Raw genomic sequence first — 6000 nt, 5'->3', positions numbered from 1 at the left:
TAAATGTAACATTTTAAAATATTTAAAAATATAGAAAAAAATATAATACCCGCATAATTATAATTGAAATGAACCCTTTAAATGCATTTAATACACGAATCTAAAATGTTTTAGTTCTTAAATTCTCTTACATCTCAAGTTCGATTATATTTTGAGCAGAAATAAGCCATTCTATTAAAAATTCCTCACTTCAACAGGTATCCGCGATAAAGTGTTTTATTCTAAACTAACCATTTATGCTCAGTTATGAATGATTATTGCAACTGGTTATCCACATTTCTGTCAGTGTTTTCCCCTATGGGTTTATTTCCAAGCCTTTGTTTGTTCCTCCCGGCATGTGCACGAGTGTTTGTCCAAAACTTGGTAACTTCTCCGCTTGCCATTTGCATTTCCCACGTTGTCAAGGGAGCGGGGAAAAACTTGGGAGTAAGGAAAAGCCAAAGTCAACGTCAAAGTTGAACGTGTCGGATACAATTCCATCGCTGATGCTGCTTTCTGTTTGCTGCTGTTTTTGTTTTCCTTTGGGTTATGTCTTTGTTTTATCGTTTGGTTTTGGGCCAAAGAAGCTAGATTCCAACTGTTAATTGGAATTCGTACTGCCCTTCTGCCCCTAACGATGAAATTTATACAATCTTTCTATTTGGCAGCGGAGCTCAGGGAACCGAAACAGAAAGATAAATATACAAAATTAACACGTACTCAGGTGAAAATGAGCAGGTAGTTACCCATGTGAAAGGACGGCTCACATAGACCGCCACTCGTAGAGCAAATAACCCTAATAAATAAGCCAAGTTGCCCGAATCGGAGGGGAGGGGGGATATAGGATGAAAGGAGGAATCGGGTTCCTAGCCAAGATGTTCATGAAAAAAAGTTAATTAAGGTGTTTGCCCAACAACGGCCAACAACGCCGGGCATTATATGCTAGATATTTATCTCGCAGTGGGGAAAAATGGATCTGGTTCTCGGGGTTGCATGCCTCGGAGTGTTTGCTTTTGAAATGTTTGTCATTATCGTCGTTAACTTTTTGATGAGTCGAACGTGTGTGATAAAAGTGTCACAAGGATGGAAAAGATGGTGCGCTGGAGTGAAAGGAAAAACTAATAACGCAGTCGGGGGAAAAATAATTTCGTACGTGTGTGTGAAGAGAGAGATTCAGATACAGAATGGTCGAATGTATCCCTCGGATACGGACACCAATTGCCATTAGTTTATTGAGAATCTCGAAATTTATGACTCTGCGTGTCGTGGCCAACCACGCACAAACGGTCACAAATCTGAGCCTGGTGGAACACACATGTGGGCCTCCTTTCGGCTCCTCCGGCTTTTGCGGCACGTACAAAATTCATTTGTTGCACTATTTATGTCTCCCTGATGAGAACGAAATCAAATTAAATTTTCGGCACAATTCAAAGTGAAATTTTGCAGCAACCATAAAACAAGGCAAATGAGGTATAAATCTCTCGGTGGCTCAACTCACGAGTGGGTGAATGTGAATGTGAATGTGGTGTGTTTGCTTGTGTTTTCCCATGTGGGTGCATTGAATGGGAAATTGCTGGAATTTCCTTTCGGTCAGAATTACATGCGCATACTTAGGTAATATCTTAGATACTTACAGCAAATCCTAGGAATCCCAAATGAAACAGGCGGGCAGTGTTGCAAATGTGTAATTATGATTATTTGAATTTGAATTTGTTTTGTATTTCTAGCACTAGATTATAAAATAGTTTTGCCAAATATTATAGATATTTTTTTCATTACCCTTCTGTCAAAATCTACATAAGAAATGTTTGTTTTTAAAAGAAGGAGAAAATATATTCCTTTTTTATATCAAATTATTACATTTTTTAAAATTTTTAAAACAACCATAATATTTTCATCCTAGTTGATATTTCACTTAACAAATTTTTCAAAAACATATGTTTTAAAATTATAACAATTTTGAAGTTATACAGTTATATTATGCTTAGTATTATTCATGTGTTTCTGAGTATTTTTATTAATTTAAAAGATTCAAAAGCTTAGCATATCCTTCATTTCCAACCGCCATGCTTAATAATAGAAAACAGTTACAAAGGGATATGATTTCCGTTTCCGTTTCCCCATCTCTTTCGCACTTCACACGCTGCTCCCCCGGGAGCTATTTCCCATCCTTGTCTCGCATTAGCGGAACTCACTTCCACTTCATTAAAGTCGCATGCAACAGAGCGAGAGGGGCGATTTATAAGTGTGGTTTTAATTGCCAACAGCAACAACAAGTCTCCTACGTGCTGGCAATTACATTTTACATTTTACAGAGAGGGGAGAGGGGGAATGGAGCTGCGACTAATCAACTAATAAATCCATAATCACTGTTATTACGTCTGCTGCCTGAGATGTTTAAACTCCAAAGTTAACCGGTTAAACTTGGCTAACAAGAACAGAGAACTAACTAACTAACAACCGGCTTTTCCCCCCAAAAAATGAAAACAAATGAAAATTCTCTCTCTCTCTCTTTCTGTGTCTCTTATCCACCTTCTCTTATACTCTTATACGGAGTACCTGTATTTCAGTTATTTACTCTCTCGCATGACTTTTATCCCATGCGATTTTTGGTATAGTGCAACGACCACAGACACGAAGACAATTCGTGTGACTCTCTTTTGCTCTCCCCCGCATCATTTTACTCTCTATTTATGAACGGTATTTTTAGGGTAAGAAGATATACCCAATCTTTGGCACAAAGGATAATTTTTAATAATAATTAAAACCAATTTTAAGCAACCAATTTTATTCACATAAGTAAATATGTATTTAAATTGCTCTTTTCAACTTTTTATCACTACGTTTATTTTTGTTTTTATTTTGTCTATGACTTCTGTGGTGAATAAGAATTGTTATCAGAACCTCAAAAAGTCTGAGCCAAATCAAGCCGAATCAAGATTATCGTTGTATTTTTTCTACATTTTGAACTCACTTCGTCTTATCAGTGAGTGTGGCTTAATGTATAATCTATCGCCAAATTATGAGCAGAATCATTGTTCAAAATAATGCAATAACAAATTTTAAAACAAGTTGGACCAAGATTGCTTAAATAAGAAATGTTTTTAAACAGTAATTCAATGGAAGTTAATCGGATTAAATTAAATTTTTTTTAAAGTTATTTTTTAATACCTCAATAAATAATCCTTTTTGCTTATTCATAGTTTTAAAATTAAAAAAAGAATCTAAATATCAAATACCCAGTGTTCATATTAAATTATGTAAAATTGATTCCAGTTATTGGGAATATATTTTATAATCAATGCTTAAATATATCTGTATGATTATATTTTTTAAAAATAAGTTTAAGCCAACTTGAGGTCATGTCGGCTTGGACTTTTTTTTTATATAAAAATAATTTTTTTTAGGAAATATTTTTTAATACTTATTTAACACCTGAACTGAGTACAGGGTATCTCATGCGGCGACTCATCCGCTCCCTCTTCCTTCCCCCGTAGTAAGCGCACTTGCCAGCCGCTTGGGCTCTCGATTCTCGACTCTCTCCGCCAGTCAGTTCAGTTTTCTCCGAACCGCCGACGTGAACGCACGCTTGTCGCGCTCGCAGCATTGGACCTTTGATTTTCCCAAGCCAGAGTCGCGCGTTCGTGAGCTGTGGGCCGCATTTGTTTGTCTCGTTTTGTGGCCAGCGCTTTGGCAACCGATGCGAATTAGCCAAGTTGGGAACAGCGCAACGCAAGGCAACGCAGCTCAGAAACAGAAGACACACACAAGGCGCAATTAAATGCAAATGTGTGAAAGTGTAGCGAGCATTTAATTTAACCAACAAAAAAAAAAGAGTAAAATCGCGGCTCAAAAGTGCGAACAAGCGCGAACAGAAAAGCCAAACAACAGTGCAAGTGCGTGATTGTTCGTGCCAGCTAAACAAAAGCCGTATAAATATTAATATTTGCCCAAGAGATCGGAGCGGCTAACCTCACATTTCATAAAACACGTACTAAAACGGTAAGTTTTTACGCCTTCTTGTCCAGTTATTACACTTTGAACCGCGCCATCCCGCTCTGTCGCGTTATCTTTGTGCTAAGCTTTGCTTTGTGCTAAGCTTCGCTTGGCGCGCGCTTAGCCCTGCCGTCTCTTTCCCACTCGCCGATCACTCCAATTCGCCTATAATTGCACGGAAAAAAATAATTGATTGCTCATCAGACTTGGGACCACATACTTATAAGATATATCAAACTGATATGATCAAACATTTCTATTAAATTCTATCATATCAAAAGAAACCTCTATAAAGCTGAGTAAATACAACATTTCTTTAAACAGCAGTCCTATATGAACTACGAATTTTAGTAATATTCCGTAATCCTATGTATAAGTTTACTGAATGTTAATGGTATGATATATATCATACCTAAATATGATGATAAGATCAAACATTTCAATTTTAATATTTTATATCAAAGAAAACCTCTAGCTGAATACATTTAAAAGGTCTTTAAAGAGCAGACCTATATGAACTTAGAATTTTATTATTATATGATATGATACTATGTTAATAATATGATAAATATCATAGGTAAATACATAAATCGTTTTTCTTTCTGTGCTAATAAGTGAAAATAACTGTTACAGCTATTGTAACCGTTTTGCAATTTTCCCCAGTGCTTGTGTGTGTCACTTGTTGTTCACGATTTCCGTGGTTTTTCTTGTCACTTTCCTGGGAAATGTGGAAAATGCCGCAGAGCTACAGTTGCAGCAGCAAGTGCTCTTCGGCCTTGGGACGTATTTTGCGTTTTGGCCCAAAACAAAAACAGAAAAAACATAAAAAAAAAGAAAACAAAGCAGCACGCACTTGGCCCGCACTAAAAGCTCCAGGTCCAGCATACATTACCATTCCAAATTTTGGCCAGAAACCAGTTTGGATTCGAAAAAAGCAGACACAACAAAAGTTTATTTACTCGCCAAGAGAGCTTCGTTCAACAGGTTTTCAATGCGGGGACTTTTATTTGTAAAGAAGGTGGGAATTTCTGGGCAATGCAGTTCGGCTGTGTGCAATTAAACGAACGTGATTTAGCCGATTATTTATAGAACCTTTCGATTGAGAACAAACAAAGTTCCCTGTTAGCTGGATATTACATGCGAGATAAGGGCTTTACTAGGGTCAATTTTATTGATGGGTTTTTCTCAAGTTACGCAAATTTATGCAGAAGTTATCGGTTGAGGATGCTGAACAAAGCGAAATGAATTGCAATATTATGTATAAGAGCTTAAAATTTCTTTGGGGGATTAAGGGTTCAATAACCCAAATTCAATGGGTTTTGAATAAATATTTTCATTGGAAGAAGTCTTTTTTTGCAAGCAATTTCCAAATTTTCCCATGACTTGAAGAACTATTGGTAAAATGTTTCACTGCTTTTCAGTTTAGATTTTACCCCTCTGCTTTATTTAATAATGTTTTGATTTCTTAGCACTATGATTTTTTCAATGAAGTACAAAAACAACTGATAAGAACCTTATCTCCTGAAAATCACCCTATAATCTGGGGTGTTCTAGCATAAGCTGAAGTGTGAATACGAAAAGTTTTAAAGGTTAAGCTTCTGAGGTCAGTAAATAATAAAACGCAATTACTGCACTCTACAAATTTGAGGAAATGTTAAAATACCAAAATGATTTTTTCTTTTAATGATAAATTTTCGTGTTTTGTCTGAAGAAAGAATCATTGAAAATTCCTATTGACCTAAGATTAAATAAGTCTTTTGTTTTTAATTTCTTGGTGGGCATTCCCCAACTCCGTAAATCACTTCTTAGTTGATAACATTTTTAACATTTGATACATAAACCATATTCAAAAGACCTCGAGATTATCAAAAGTTCTTTGCTTATCAGTCGGAAACTTAAGAATTAAATGGTTTTAACAAAAATAATGTATATATACTTCGTTTATAAATATTGAACTGAATTTTCCGATAGAAGCACCCTCCTTCAGAGCTTCTTCAGAATCGCCTTTGGCTTTCCGAGTAATTG

At 36.0% G+C, this 6000-nt stretch overlaps 1 long non-coding RNA gene across 1 annotated transcript in view; it reads left to right on the top strand.

Moving 5' to 3' along the window:
- Positions 1 to 3475: 3475 nt before the first annotated feature.
- The window catches only part of LOC139352989 (uncharacterized), a 28817-nt gene continuing 26292 nt past the window's right edge, over positions 3476 to 6000 (top strand). Inside the window, exon 1 of the long non-coding RNA XR_011604059.1 lies at positions 3476 to 3981. This is a non-coding gene — a long non-coding RNA (uncharacterized lncRNA). The remainder of the gene's footprint in view (positions 3982 to 6000) is intronic.

The sequence above is a fragment of the Drosophila suzukii genome, chromosome 3 (genome assembly GCF_043229965.1).
Source record: "Drosophila suzukii chromosome 3, CBGP_Dsuzu_IsoJpt1.0, whole genome shotgun sequence".
In the NCBI taxonomy this organism is placed as follows: domain Eukaryota; kingdom Metazoa; phylum Arthropoda; class Insecta; order Diptera; family Drosophilidae; genus Drosophila; species Drosophila suzukii.
This window is presented reverse-complemented; position numbering and strand designations above follow the sequence as displayed.